This window comes from Lutra lutra, chromosome 1 (genome assembly GCF_902655055.1).
Source record: "Lutra lutra chromosome 1, mLutLut1.2, whole genome shotgun sequence".
In the NCBI taxonomy this organism is placed as follows: domain Eukaryota; kingdom Metazoa; phylum Chordata; class Mammalia; order Carnivora; family Mustelidae; genus Lutra; species Lutra lutra.
This window is the reverse complement of record NC_062278.1, coordinates 87,485,598-87,501,297: the sequence shown is the minus strand read 5'-3', so window position 1 is coordinate 87,501,297 and position 15,700 is coordinate 87,485,598. Positions and strand designations below refer to the sequence as shown.

At 41.6% G+C, this 15,700-nt stretch overlaps 1 protein-coding gene and 1 pseudogene across 2 annotated transcripts in view; both read left to right on the top strand.

Moving 5' to 3' along the window:
* Nucleotides 1–2,842: 2,842 nt before the first annotated feature.
* Nucleotides 2,843–4,236, top strand: LOC125099881 (ras GTPase-activating protein-binding protein 1-like; annotated as a pseudogene).
* A 4,493-nt stretch (nucleotides 4,237–8,729) lies between these two features.
* SPTSSB (serine palmitoyltransferase small subunit B) overlaps nucleotides 8,730–15,700 on the top strand; it is a 32,992-nt gene continuing 26,021 nt past the window's right edge. The window contains exon 1 of one of the 2 annotated variants that reach the window (XM_047729498.1): nucleotides 8,730–10,342. The gene's annotated coding sequence lies outside the window, so the exon portion shown is untranslated. The remainder of the gene's footprint in view (nucleotides 10,343–15,700) is intronic. The other variant, XM_047729492.1, reaches the window with a different exon arrangement.

Here is a 15,700-nt window from a genome sequence, read left to right as displayed (position 1 = left end):
CTATCTAATTCCAGAATATTTTTATGGCCCCAAAAAGAAATTCTATATTCATTAGCAGTTAACTTTCTATTCTCTCACTCCCACCGTTCACCTAACCTTGGACTCGAATTGAAAAATGAACTCTTTTTTATTTATTTATTGTTATTTTAAAATAAATAAGCTCCACCCCAACAGGGGGGCTTGAACTCATGATCCTGAGGTCAAGAATCCCACACTCGGGGCGCCTGGGTGGCTCAGTGGGTTAAAGCCTCTGCCTTCAGCTCAGGTCATGATCTCGGGGTCCTGGGATCGAGCCCCGCATCGGACTCTCTGCTCGGCAGGGAGCCCGCTTCCCTTCCTCTCTCTCTGCCTGCCTCTCTGCCTACTTGTGATCTCTGTCTGTCAAATAAATAAATAAAATCTTTAAAAAAAAAAAAAAAGAATCCCACACTCTACCAACTGAGCCAGCCAGGTGCCCCCAAAATCAACTCTTTTTGAATCTGGGGTCTGCCATCTTTTGGACTGGAATTTACATCATTGGCTCTCCTGGGTCTCCAGCTTGACAACTACAGATCTTGAGACTTGTCAACCTCCTTACTAAAATGAGCTAATTCTTTACAAATTGTCCCCCTCCCTCCTGCTGCACCTCCTCTTTCTCTTTTGCTCTCACTCTGTCTTCATAATTGGATCTATTTCTCTGGAGAACCCTAATACATCCACTTTAGATCAATCTGTATTTCAGACATTGAGAGTTCTGTCATTATTCTTTTTAAGATTTTATTTATTTATTTGAGAGAGAGTGAGAGTGAGAGAACACAGTAGCAGAGGGAGAGGGAGAAGCAGGCTCTTCACTGAGCAAGGAACCCAATGTGGGGCTTGATCCCAGGACCCTGGGATCATGACCTGAACCAAAGGGAGATGTTTAACCAACTGAGCCACCCAGGCACCCCGAGAGTTCTGTCATTATTATCCTTAACTGATGAATCAATCAATTTCTCATAAAATTGGAAGCTGTTATGTTTAAGCTAATTTCAACTTTTTTTTTTAAAGATTTTATTTATTTATTTGACAGAGAGAAATCACAAGTAAGCAGAGAGGCAGGCAGAGAGAGAGGAGGAAGCAGGCTCCCCGCTGAGCAGAAAGCCCGAAGCGGGGCTCGAACCCAGGACCTGGGATCATGACCTGAGCCGAAGGCAGCGGCTTAACCCACTGAGCCACCCAGGCGCCCCTAATTTCAACTTTTAAAACCAGAGTTATTTTATCTTATTTTTTCTCAACTGTTGTTTCAGTAAGTCTTTTAAACAGATGAGGAAGTGAAGAGTTCTATATCTGAATATGTGATATTGAATTAAAGTATAAATGTTTAATGTTGGTCTGAAATATTAGACTAAACAATGGGTTTCCCTGAAAAGGTGGCTCACAGAAAACACTGTTGAGTAAGTGATAGTTGGCACAAAACGGGAGGAAGGGGAGAAGATAGGGAGGGAAAAGGGGGGCTGGGGGAAGGAAGAGGAAGTTGTCACCAATTATTTTCCTAAAAAACTAGCTTAAAGCTGTATATGATATAAAAGATTTTAATAAGCAAAAGAGATGTATTAGGCATTTTCTAAGGGTCAGATGCTTAGCTAACTGCTTTATATGCGTTATAATCTCATGGAACTGTCAAAACAATAGTAAAGAACACTTATGAGACATTTCCTCAGTGCCCGGCACACTTCTGAGTGCTTTTTTTGTATATTAATTAAGTAACTTAATATGTTAATTATCCTTTGTGGCAGATGAGGAAATTGAGATTTTGGAGAAGTTTAAGTAAGTTATCCTCATTCACAAGTTAAGTGGTCATGGATTTAAATATGGGAAGTCTGGCTCCTATATTTGTTCTCCTAACCAGGACAACACAGCCACCTTCTTTGAGAAAAGTGATATATGAGAAGTCATGGAAAGATTGTTTACAGTGAGCCAACAGAGTATTGGGCAAATGACAGGTTTTGACATCCAGCTCTTAAAGTTGTGTCACTTTAGAAGAGTTACAACCTCTCTGACTCTTGGTTTCCTATCTATAAAAATGAGATAAAAGCTCCACCCTGCCTACTAGTGACAAGACAAAGAGATAATGCATGGAAGCCTTGGTAGTAATAGTTTAATAAATTATAGTTATATCAACATTATTATTTTCTTTATCCATGTTATTATTATTATTCTTTTGAAGTTTGACATAGTGCTCAAAGACCCAAGCCATACAACTTTCCTAGCTAGACCTTGTTTTCAACCTTACAGTTCTAGTTCATAAAGAAAATAAAATTCTATGTTGATAGATGTAAACTGAAACACAACAACTGATAGTAATGGAGGGTATCAGGTGCCTCTTTATAACAACGTAACTGGGGCGGGGGTTGTTTTCCATTTAACAGAAAAACAATTACCACTTATTTGGAGAAAACAATGATAAATAAAAAATTACTAATGAGGTTCCTTATACTAACTAGAAGGACACTGAGATGGGTTCTTTTAGTTAATTAATATATTCCAGTAATATATGTGAGTACCTGTACCATAATGTGGTTCTGGAAATGTTAGCTGGCTTAGCCAAAGGTGCAGAGTTGCTGTAAAGCTAGTGGGTGACTCAGTAAAGACTAGCACACATCAGCTTAATAGACCTTTAGAATTCTCAGTGTTACAAAGAGTTCTACTCTGGGGACCAAGAGTATTTTATGTCATCATAAAAATAAGTAGTGCTAATCTAATAATGTTTTTTAAAAATAAGGGTTAAGGTGTGGACTCAGTTCGTGAGGAGATTTTGCCTTCTGCTGTGCTGTGGAGCAAAGCTTGTTCCTCTCCCGTGCAGGTTGAATTGACCAAAGCCATGGTTATGCAGAAGCCTGGTCCCTGGTGGTCAGGCAGGAATTTGTGAGACAGTATTACACGCTGCTGAACCAGGCCCCAGACATGCCATACAGATTTTATGGGATGAACTCTTCTTATGTCCATGGGGGATCAGATCCAAGTGAAAAGCCAGCAGATGCAGTCTATGGACAGAAAGCGATCCATAGGAAAGTGATGTCACAAACTTTACCAGTTGCTGCACTAAGATTCGCCATGTTGAAGCTCATGCCACCTGAATGATGGTGTAGTGGTCCAGGTGATGCGGTTGCTCTCTAATAACAACCAGACTTTGAGGAGATTCATGCAGATGTTTGTCCTTGCTCCTGAGGGCTCTGTCACAAATAAGTTCTATGTTCACAATGATCTCTTCAGATACCAAAATGAGATTCTTTGGTGGCTTTGTCAATGAGCCTCAGGAGGAATCTGAGGAAGAGGTAGAGGAATCTGAAGAAAGGCAGCAGACAACTGAGGTGGTACCTGATGATTCTGGAACTTTCTATGATCAGACTGTCAACAATGACTTAGAAGAACAGTTAGAGAAACCTATGGCTGAACCAGAGCCAGATCCTGAACCTGAACCAGAACAAGAACCAGAGCAAGAACCTGTGTCTGAAATCCAAGAGGAAAAGTCTGAGCCAGCACTAGAAAAAATTGTTCCTAAGGATGCTCAGAAGAGTTCTTCCCAGCACCTACAGACATACCTCAGATGGTACAAGAAAACTTGAGGACATTTTCTTGGGGATCTATGACCAGGAAGAACATTCCACCCAGTGAAGCTGTTCCAATTACCGGGATATCATCTCATGTTGTTAAAGTACCAGCTTCACAGCCTCATCCGGAGTCTAAGCCTGAATCCCAGATTCCACCACAGAGGCGTCAGAGGGATCAAAGAGTGGGAGAATGATGAATAAAAATTCCTCCCTAGAGGAGATCTATACCAATCCATGAGGCTGGTGAGCAAGGTGATGTTGAACCCCAAAGAATTGTGAGACACCCTGATGGTCACCAACTTTTCATTGGCAATCTGCCAGATGAAGTAGACAAATTGGAGCTTAAAGATTTTTTTCAACGTTATGGGAACATGGTGGAGCTACACATTAACAGTGGCGGGAAATTACCCAGTTTGGGTTTTATTGTGTTTGATGATTCTGAGCCTGTTCAGAAGGTCCTTGGCAACAGGCCCGTCATGTTCAGAGGTGAGGTCCATCTGAATGTGGAAGAGAAGAAGACCCAAGCTGCCCGGGAGATAACCGCCTGTGGGGACCTGGAGGCCCTCGAGGTGTGCTGGGTGGTGGAATGAGCGGCCCTCCCTGAGGGGGCCTGGTGCAGAAGCCAGGATCAGGAGAGGGAAGGAGAATTGCTGCAAGGCAGTGAATTGCTCTTCACTGATCTTCAAGCAGCACTACAGATCTAGCTCCTGCAGAATGGTGAATTTCTTACACCAGCATGTGGTATCCTGGAGTTTGACCCCAGTCTGTGAAAAACTGCTTAAGTTTATACAATTTTACTTTTTATGTTAATGATGTGTGCTCCCTCTCCCCTCCTTCCCTCTCCTGACCTTTTAGTCCTTCACTTCCAGTTTTGGGGAATGATATTTTAGGAAAAGATTTAGATTTTTAAAGAAGAGAAAAAGACTGAATTTCCTTGCTTTACTTTTGCATATACAGGCTGAATTCTTTTTTTTTTTTTTTTTTAAGCCGTTTCCCCAAAGGAATGTGTCTGGCTTATTTCTGACATTTGGTATGTTTCATTCATTGGAATAGTTCTTATTTTCTGTGTGTTTCAAAAGCCTGTGAGAAACACAAGATTTGATAAACATTTTGAAGGCAGGAAAAATCCAAATCGTTTCTTCTTTGAGAGTCATGACTACCTTCTGGTGTGTAGAAATTGTCATTGGAAAAATTGGCAGTTTTGATTCTTGCTGGTATGGTTAAAAACTGAGTAAAAGGTGTTAGAATTTTTTTTTCTTTTGATATGTGATCACAGAACAATTATAAGCCTACAGTTTTTACCATTTAAATTGTGGGATAGGTTTTAAATGTCTAGGATGCAACTAATTTAGATGTCTTTTGAAATAGTGTTGTTTCATGTTTAATTTGTATTTGTAAGAAAAAAATGCCCAAAAAACAAAAGAGAAACCCCAAAACCCAAATAACACAAAACCATAGCAAAACTGTTGTGTCTTCTATTTATCTTTGATTCCAGCCTTGTTTAAAGAAAAAAAAATTTTTTTAAGGCTAAAAAAATAAATAAAAATTTAAAAATACATAAAAACAAGATAAGGGGGTACCTGAATGTCTCAGTCAAACATCTGACTTTGGCTCTAGTCATGATCTCAGGGTCCTAGGATTAAGCCCCGCCTGGAGCCCTACCTCAGGCTCCAGTCCCCAGTCAAGCTCCACACTCGGCAGGGCATCTGTTTATCCCTCTCCCTCTGTCCCTCCTCCCCTTTTCCCTCTCCCTCTGCTCCTCCCCCATCAAGCCCACCCCCGCAAACCACCCCGCTCAAGCTGGCTTACTCTCTCTGTCTCAAATAAATAAATAAATCTTTGAAAAAAATTTTTTTTTAATTTTAAAAATAAGAGTTAATCTGCACATTATGAAAGTAAACCAGGAAGAAGTCAATAAAATTTATCTCAAATTTCTGGTTTTGCTATTAAATACTCCTCTTACTGGGCTTCTTACATTCTCTCCTCCTGAAAATAAAATGTACATAAGAGAATAAGTGTTGATAAGGAAAGAGATTGCTGATATAGTTAGTTGGGGCTTTATTCTTTTCTCTTGATTTCATTGGCTTTCCATTATCTTCTTTGTCTTGTCCAAATAGCTGTAGATACACACTGGATAGTGTGTGTAAAGACAGTGTTTGAGGTTGCTTTAGAATAATAGATGCTCCTGAGAGTCTTTTGTTAAACTGGTCTTACAGCGGCTCTGGGGGTTTCTGTATTGTTCTTCGGGGGCTCTTTATTGCTAAGAAGTATCCTTTCAAAGGCAAGAATTGTGTGTATTATGATATATCTCATGTTTGTTAACAATTAATGGGATGGTCACATTAGTTCCTTAATGAAATATTACTGCTTTTCCAATTTCTAGAACTACTGACTCTGGTTATTAGTATGATCTTTATCCTAATATTCAAACAGAGACCGTTTAAAGGTTAGGTCCTCCCATGAGAGACTTCAGCCTAAGCATCTGCATATCTGTGAAACTGGAATCAATGAGTTGGAGCAATGTCACTCATGCTACTAGAGGATAGCCCCATAAGAACTTCAGAAATGTATTAAAAATGAAGGAAAGAAGGGAGGGAGGGAAGGAAAGACAGAAGGGCAGGTGGGTAATCCTGTTTTTGCCATGCACTTTATAAGAGAGGGGCTGAGTTAATTTTTAATTCAGGAGGGTCTTTCTAAAGTATTCCAAAGGTGCTCAGTCATGATGCTTGGATTTCTGAATGCTAAAGAGTCATGGAGAAGGTGGCTGAGTCACTGAAAGAAAGGGAAGGAACACAGAGCTCTACTAACAAAATAGAAAAAATGTCAAAATACAGAAGATAAGTTCCTGAATGATGGGTATTTAGAGAAGGCAGAATGGAGGAAGGAAGGGAAAAGGAGAGGCAAATGGGGAGGGAGATGAAGAACTATATGAGTACTTTGTAAACGGTGGTTCATTTAATCCTTCAGAAGAACCCAATGAAGTCAATATTATTCCCGCTTCTCAGATGAGAAAATTAAGGTATAGAGATACAAGAGAATTTGTCTTAGACTATAGTTTGTTAGTAGAAAAGCTGGTATTTAAACCCAGGGGTATTTTGTCCCAAAGTCCGTAACTTTTACTATCGTGCCATTCTGGTTAAGTTTGGAAGCTTGAGAAAACTCACATTTCACACTGTTCATTTTGCTCCCGTAGGAGTAAGACGGTTCTCAGCAGATGCATACCAGATCTGGTAACTGACAGCTGGTTATTCCAAGTGGATTCTCACAACTTTTCTCCTTTCTGGTATGCTGAACTCCAGATACATTCCACACAACCTCGTACAGCTTTACAAAGTGATGCCATTCCCTTCCAGTATTTGTCCCCAAACCTTCCAGGTTACCTAAGGAAATATGCTCTTCTATTACTTTTAACTTTTACTACTTCTAAAAGATTTCTACTCCGGCAAGCATGTGTTCTTCAGGTATTCAACAGCTGCTTTATGATAATGACAACAAAAGGCCTTGTTCAAAATGTTCAGTTGATACAATTATAATTACTTCAAATTCTCATACTATTGTATTCTAAACAATTCTGCCTGGTTCTTTAAAACTTATTCCCCTTTCTACAAGCTGTGGTGTGTCTTAACTATTTCTTATCTCACCATTTGTAGTTAGCATAAAGGGAGAATCCTCTTCATGGAGAAAGAACATTTGCGACTTGAAAAAAAAAATCGTCCTTTTCTGTGGTTATATACCATCTTTCTTTCCCAATGTTACTTGTGTCTTTGTCCCTTGATTTTTTTTTTTTCAGTGAATAAGTTTGTTTGTTTGGTTGGTTTTATGGATCAATTCTCCTGGATTTTTACTTTTCTATTTCATTAATTTCTGCTTTAGTCTTTACTAGTTAATGTAATTCTTTTGCAATTTTTTCTAAGTTTCTCGGTTTGTATGTTATTTTGCAACAAATACATTTAAGGTTTATGATTTCTGCTTTTCTATATTCTCATTTTGTTATGTAGGATTTTTTTCTTGTTTCTAAAGATTTTGTAATTTCTCATTTGTTCTTCTCTTTATTTTTTTAAGACTTTATTTATTTATTTGACAGACAGAGATCACAAGTAGGCAGAGAGGCAGGCAGAGAGAGAGGAGGAAGCAGGCTCTCTGCTGAGCAGAGACCCCCCGATGTGAGGCAGGATCCCAGGACTCTGAGATCATGACCTGAGCCAAAGGCAGAGGCTTGAACCCACTGAACCACCCAGACACCCCTTGTTCTTCTCTTTAATCTAGATTTAAAGCATTTTTAAATTTCCAGTTGTAGATCAATGAGAAGGAATTTTTCTTTTTAATTGTTTTGATTAATTTTATCCTCATTGTGCTTCAATAGATGATGTGGTCCATCTGATCACTATCTTTTAAAAATGTGATTTTTATTTTATGATCTAGTTAAGTTTCTTCTTTGTTTAGATAGAAAAAAACCAACTATTTTCCATTGGGAATGAAAAAACCCACGTATCTTTTATCTGTGTGTGGTTATATTACACATAAATCATTTAAGATCTTTTTTAATAATGGCAGATGCTTCTGCCAAATGTACCAGTTTCTCCCCACCTCCAGTTGAAGTAATTGCAAGGTCTCTCCTACCCGTTTCACAAAACTTGGGCAGGGAGAAGTGAGGCCTGTTTCTGTACTTCCACAAATGTACAATCACCTGGTGATTGTCAAGATCTAGTAAGGAAACTAGATAATGAGGAATGAGACCTAAAAAACGAGTGCAATGGTACTGGCCCTGCCGCACAACGGGCTTGGTGACCCTGGGCGAGTCGCTTTTCAGGTTTTCTATTTCCTCATCTATTTCCACACCTCAATGGTGTGGTCCTACTTGCTCTGCCGAAATTACAAGGTTTGTCAGGAGAAGCAGCGAGATAAGGATGTGAACAACACAAAGTGATAATGAAATAAAAAAAAATACTAGCCGTGGTTGCCAGTATTTAGATACAGTCCCAGGGAAGGAAAACATAAGGATGTAAAATCTGGCCAGTACCGGCTTCAGTTCCTAGCGGGTCCCTTCCCTGACCCCCAACCACCGCCAGCTTCCTTTGGGGACGCAGTCCCTCCTGCGTGCAGAACATCCCTCGCAATAACGGAAGTCTTCCTCTTCGTGGCACCCGCGGCTTGGAACCTGCTGGAAGAGTGTTGGGCAAATGAGCCGAAACCTGCCCGCAGCTCAAATTCGCGCTTCAGCACGACCAGCCCTGGCCGAGCATGTGCAGTGCCTCCTCCCTCGGCGGTGGGGGTTGACTGGCAGTTGTGGCCCAAACGCTCGTTAATCGGAAGAGGCTCTGGGCCCCCGACGCCCCCGGGTCTGGGGCCGAGGCTCGGTGGCGGAGATACCGGGCCTCTGCGCTCTCAGCCCGCAGCCCGCAGCCACCGCGTTAAACCTAAGCACCCTACCCTCGGGAGAGAAGGGATCGCTGGGGTTCTGGATGCGGGCTTCCAGGGAAGATGCTCTTCGCGGTCCCGCGCCTCCTCGGGAAGATCGCTGAGAGCGGAGCGCGAGCGCGGGGCACGCCGGCCCCGGAACGGCGGCAGCCCGCGCCGCGCGTGTCTGCGCCGCCGAGCCGCCTCCCAGCTCGCTTTCCCCAGTTTGCGTTCCTGCTGCAGTCCGGGCCCGAATTAACTCTCTTCACTTGTGAGTGAGCACACACAAGTTCCCCGGGCACGATCCTTCCATCTGCTTCCCTGGGGGAGCCCAGTTTTTCAACGATTAACCTCCCAGCCAAGGGGCGGAGGGAAGGTGGCAGGATGGTGGGAGCGGGGCGGGGAGAGGCGTTCTTGCGCGTTCAAAGGCAGCAAAATTAGCTGCCGGCACTCAATGGGTTTACTTTCTTCGATTTTTGACAAACAAATGCAGGGGGATGCCTGCTCGGCCGACTGCCGCCCCGGCCCGGAGCCCTGGGCTCACTTCGCAGCCTGCTGCCGAGTTTCGCACCGCAGTCCTGCTCAGCATCCGCCGAGCTTCGCCCCCTTGCCCAAGTCTGCAGATGGATGGATGCGGGGCGCAGGCTTCTCCTGGTCAGGTTAACGCTGGCTCCGGCTAAAGCCCCGAAGCGCCCACCTCGCGCCTCCCGTTTATCTGCTCGCCCCCACCACCACTACCAAAGGACGTGCCCCTCTGGTAGTGTCGGGGCTCCCAGCCCAAGAGAGGGGGAGGACACCTCCCTCTCCCCTCCTCCCCATCCCCGCCGCGGCTCGGGGTTTTACTGCAGCAGCCGGAGGTGACAGCGACGCCTTAGCCTCCTCCGTTGCTCTCAGAGCCCTGGCTTCCCCTGCATCCGGAAAGCGCCCCCTCCCGAAAGGCTGGTCCTTGGAGAAGTGCTAACGAGCTGCAGAAAACCAAATTTAAAAATGTAGAAGTCGCTGGGCTGCATTCCTCCGAGGACGAGCCCGATCGCCCAGGACAGAGAGTGGCAGCGTGTGGGAAGTTGGGACCGTAGAGCAAGGGGGGGGAGGGGAGTGGTGCAGCCGGCATTCTCTTCTGGAAGGAATCGCTGGGAGCAGTGCGGTTGGACACAAGTTTGCGTGGGAGTGTTTTCCTTTTGTCAATAATTAATCACCGGAATTGGTCTGGCAGAATTGGAGTTTTAGCAATAGTGCAGAGGGCGGGGCCGAACACCTAATTCCAGGAGGCTCTGAGGCGCCGGGCGCAGTGGGAAGCTCGCAGCAGCTGGGGAGGAGCCAAAGCTTGGGCGCTCACCTAAGCCGCAGGGAGATACACCCAACCCAACCGGGAGGTAAGCATCTTCCAAAATATACGCTTGAACGCTGAAGTAGCTTTAGTAGGAGAGAATTCCTGTCTCTACCGGGGAGAAATTAATTCTAGTTTTAATGCAATTTATCCGTTTATTATTTAACTGCATTAAAATTTTAAGAATTGAATGGGTTTTTCCATTTGCCTTAGTAACATAGTTGCCTTTCTAACGTAGTTAGAAACTAAGAGGTTTTCACTCAACAGAAGCCAAACTTTATTACCGAAACTTTCCCAGCCAAAGAAGAGAAAATTACTTTGTGAATTACTTTCGTATTTATCTTTGTGTAGTTCAGTAACTATTCAGGGAAATATCTTTGGGAGGTGCTCGGTTTCATTCTTAAATATTCTAGTGTTGTGTTCTTATATAATACTTTTTGCCTCTAAAGCTACTTTAGGCGATAGTACACACAAGACAACTACCCAAAAAGTGAAGAACTTCCAATTTTAACATTTTCTCGCGATTATTAAGCAGTGTGTATTTTCTCAAAGATGCTTACGTGATCATTCAGAAGTAACCAGACTTCTAAACCCCAGGAGGAAGGAATAGTTAACTTTGCCATGGGAGTGGGGATGTGAGGAATGGAAAGAAGAGGGTTTTAGATATAAGCAGAAGTTCTATGTCTGTGTCAACTAAAGTGACATTCAACTGGTTGGCAATTAACATAGATGAGTTCAGCCCCTGATTCAATAAAGATTTGAAGAATTGTTAAATATAAATCTTAGCCCTAAAACTACAAATAAGTTCATCAGGGAAATTGGGAAAGTTGTTTTTCTAAAATTTAGTAGTATGATCGTTCTTTTGAATTAATTAAGATATATGGTCATTTTTGCCTGTGAACTTTTTAGATCAATGCATAAAACTAATGAGGTTTTAATAATTTAGTATGCATATTTTAATTATTCCTATGCTTTCAAAAACAGGCATCATCTTGATAGCTTTCAATGGCTTTGATGGCTTTGTATATAGATTACTAGAGCAATAATAAGCTCTCATATGAAATGTACTGTCAACCTCAATATTCAAATATTTCTATTCAGCCACTTAACAACAACAAATTAAGAATAGTTTGTCAAACTAAATGCATGAGCATTCTAGAATTTGACTGGATATAAAGTGAAAAGTTAACCAGGCCTCAACTACAATCAGTTTTCTTATCCACTGTTTGTAAATTTACAAAATTTACTTTTGTAAAAACTGTCCTTTGTAATTCTCTATTTACTATGTCAGCATAAGCTATTTTACCACCAAGTATATAAGATGCAACATTTGCATTACAAATTATCCAAATGGAACTCAACTTCCGGAATGGTTGTGTAAGGAGGTCCATGAACCCACTTTCGTAGCAAAACAACCACTGGCAAAAATTATAGATAAACTAGGTTAGTCTCTGGAAATTGTTCTGAGGAAATAAAACAAATGAAGAAAACCTTATTCAAGACAAACTATTGCAATTCAGTAAGAACAATAAGAGTGTGAGGTATTTCAACCACAACCCACTTCCCTGCTGCCCTCCAGCTAGCAGATGGTGCTCCATTCACAGGACTCCCTCTCAACTTAGATCCCAGTCTAGGGCTATGGTAGAACCCTGGGAAAAGCAGGCTACTGGCATCTTATCACCCACTTTGTGTTGTAGAAGCTTTCTTCTAGGCATGAGCAGGCAAGAGGTCTCAGGTTCTTCTTCCAATACTCCCATTCTTAAGGCATATGAAGAAAAATTCAACATCTAAAAGACAAATAAGCCATACAAAAATGGGCAAGGGAATCAAAGAGACATTGCTCCAAAGAAGATGTACAAACGGCCAATCAACACATGAAAAAGTACTTACTATTAGTAGTCATTAAGGAAATGAAGATCAAAAGCATAAGGTACCATTTCACACCAACCAAAATGGCCATAATAAAAAAAAAGACAGATAATTAACACTTGTTGGAAAGGAGGTAGAGTAATTGGGACCATCATTCATTGGTGGTAGGAATATATAATGGTGAGTTACTGGGGCAGGGGTACCTGGGTGGCTTAGTCAGTTAAGCATCCAACTCGATTTCAGCTCAGGTCATGATCTCAGGAGCCCATCAGTCTCCAAGCTCAGCAAGGAGTCTCCTTGAGACTCTTTCCTTCTACCTCTGTCCCTTCATCTGCTCACACAAACTCTCTCTTTCTCCCTCTCTTTCTCTCAAATAAATAGATACATCTTTGAAAAACAAAAGTTTAACACAGTGTTAGCACATAACCCAGCCATCCCCCTTCTAGCTATATATCCAAGAGAATGAGAATGTACATCCATGCACACAAATGTATGAATGGTACACCAAGGTTCAGAGCAGCATTACTCATAATAGCCAAAAAGTGAAAACAATCAAAATGGTCACTTACTGATAAAATGTGATACAGAATAGAAAAATGGAATAGTATTTAGCAACAAAAAGGAATGAAGTACTAATATTTGCTACAGCATGGATGAACCTTGAACAGATTATGCTAAATGGGAGAGGACCATATACTATGTGATTCCATGTATATAACAGATCTATAACAGGCAAACCTATAGAGACAGAAAGAGCGGAGTTGGGGAGGAATGGGGAGTGATTGCTAAAGGATACACGGGTCTTACTGGGGTGATGAAAATGGTCTAAAATTGACTGGTGATGTTTATATCACTGTGAGTATACTAAAGACCATTGAACTGTGTACTTTAAATGGCTAAATTATATCTCAATAAAGCTGGTTTTTCAAAATAAATTGGCCAAGATACTCAAAACACAGATGGATTTAGAACTTGGGAGTTCATGAATTCCCATATACCACTAAACCAATGGCTTACATGAGGCTTTTTTTTTTTTTTTTGCTTTCTAAGATTTTATTTATTGATTTGTCAGAGAGAAAGAGAGAGAGAGAGAGCACAAGCAGGACAAACGGCAGGCAGAGGGAGAAGCAGGCCCTCTGCCGAGCAAGGAGCCTGACATGGGACTTAATCCCAGAATGCTGGGACCATGATCTGACCCAAAGGCAGATGCCTAACTGACTGAACCATCCAGGTGTCCCTACATGAGGCTTTTTCCCAAGGGCCACACTGAAATATATGAAATAATCAAGAGTGGCTCAGGTGTTACACAGCTCTGTGATTTGCACATGTTTACACACTCACCTGAGTTTTCCTCTGTTTAGAAATAAGTCAAATGTAGGGGCACCTATGTGGCTCAGTCAGTGAAAGGTCCAACTCTTGATTTTGGCTCAGGTCATGATCTCAGGGTCATGATCTCAGGGTCGTGAGATCAAGCCCTGAGGGCTTGTGCTGGGCATGGAGTCTGCTTAACATTCTCTCTCTCTTCCTCTGCCCCCCTCAATACCACCCCTCCTGCCCCCGGCATAAACTCTCTCTCTCAAAAAAATAAAAAATAAAAAATAAAAAAATTTTATATATATATATATATATATATATATATATATATGAAAGTAGTCAAATGTCACTAGTGTAGTCTTATAGAGGATTGGCTTGTAAATGCCCAATCTTTTTGGACTCACCAACTTGCTATATTAATTTAAGCCCAATGAGGCCAGTTGTTCCTCCCATTACTAGATAACTCTAGTCCTTTATCAGTTCTTCAGGCCAGTTGTTGAAAGATGTCACACTGAGGGAGAGAAGGAGGTTACTTAAATCCCAACCAAGAGCGAACTTTGCCACTCAGATTAGCCCAGTTTCATTCCCCCAGATTGGCCCCTGAAGTAGGAGTCTTGGGGGGACAGGAAGAGCTGGAGCAGCCACTCTAGTTTCAGAATACACTGACATGTCACTGCTGGAAAGCATTTCCTGTGATGTGACATCTCAAATACAAGAGAAGCTCTCAAATAATTCATATATTCCTCTAGTCACCTTTATGTTTTGAGTTCTCATAAACTGCCTGATCTTGTACCAAGAACCAGGGAACTGGATGATAGTGCTTTGTCCAGAAATAAGGATATAAAATTAGTGAGTCTCTGAGTTCCATGGGGCTGGTAAGCAGCAGCTAAACTTGTTGCTAGGAATAGTTAACGAGTACACTGAGCCAAACCATACCCTTAGCCTTAGGGATTCAGGTAAGTCTGCCTGCATCAGGAAAACTCAAGATTTTCTATTCTCATCAGCACAGCCTTATCCTTCCATGTATGTTTAGAAGAGTATGCCGTGCTGATGAAAATGGGTTCCATGTGGCTTTTGACCATCAGAGCTTTAGTACAGGTCCTATTGTCATATTTCATCCAATTAGAAGATTTACACAAAAAAATGTCAAAGATCCAACCAGTTGTCTATAGATTAAATACATGTAAAAAAAACCTTGATCACAGTTATTAATATTGCTTTGTACGGGATTAATAATTCATTTATCTAACAGATATTTCTTGTGCACCTATCTTGTGCCAGAACAACTCTAGGCCCCGAATGAGTAATAAAATAAGCTCCTTCCAGGAGCTTCAATTCTAGAGGGGACATCAGCCATTTAAAAAAATGATTAAAAAGTAATTATGATTATAATAAGTGAATTACAGTGTATGATAAGAGATAAGGGCTCTGGAGAAAGAATTAAGCAGGGAAGGGAATGAGGTACAGTTTTAAACTGTAGCATCATGCAAGGAAGTAAAATTGTGTAATTAGATAATGTAAAGATGATGTAGAAACCTGGCTACGTGTCTCTGAGGTGGACCATGAAGATTACCAGCTCCAAGTGAACTCTTCCCCTCGGGAGTCTTGGTTTCCCCTTCCCATTAGCATTATTTTGCTACCTTGGCTTTGCTATTCCTTCATTAAGGAAAATACTAGTCTTGACACAGGCACAAGGAAGACATAGCTTAATACCTGCTCCAGAGAACTATAATTCAAATAAAACACCACCTTATGATAACAAAAATTCTTGTTGAGGGAAACCATTAGCCTGGGGTTTCGGTTTTCTTTTCTTTTCTCTCTTTCTTTGCCCTAGATTCTTGTAGTCTGCCAGAGGACAGTGTGGTAAATAATTAAGAACTGCTTTCCTGAAGTTAACATCTTTTTGAACAGTTGGGGTTGAGGGGAGGATGAGGGGAAGAAAAATTTCCAGGTCATTTTGGAAAGGTGAAGGGAGAACAGAACTTTCAGAGAACAGAGCATGGACTCCCACAGATCATTTGAAAAATGTGGGGAGGGAGGAAGCAACCAGAGTCTCCACTTTCCTGGACTGTCCCAGAATCTCTACTCAAGGCTCCCGTTTTAAAAGACACCTGAGGACACATCGTTCTAGGAAAAGACAATGGGTGTGGCAGCTCGCCTGGAATAGAGCTTTTTAGAAAATGACTTAAAAGGGAGCAGGGACTTGATGTTTTAAAGTCAA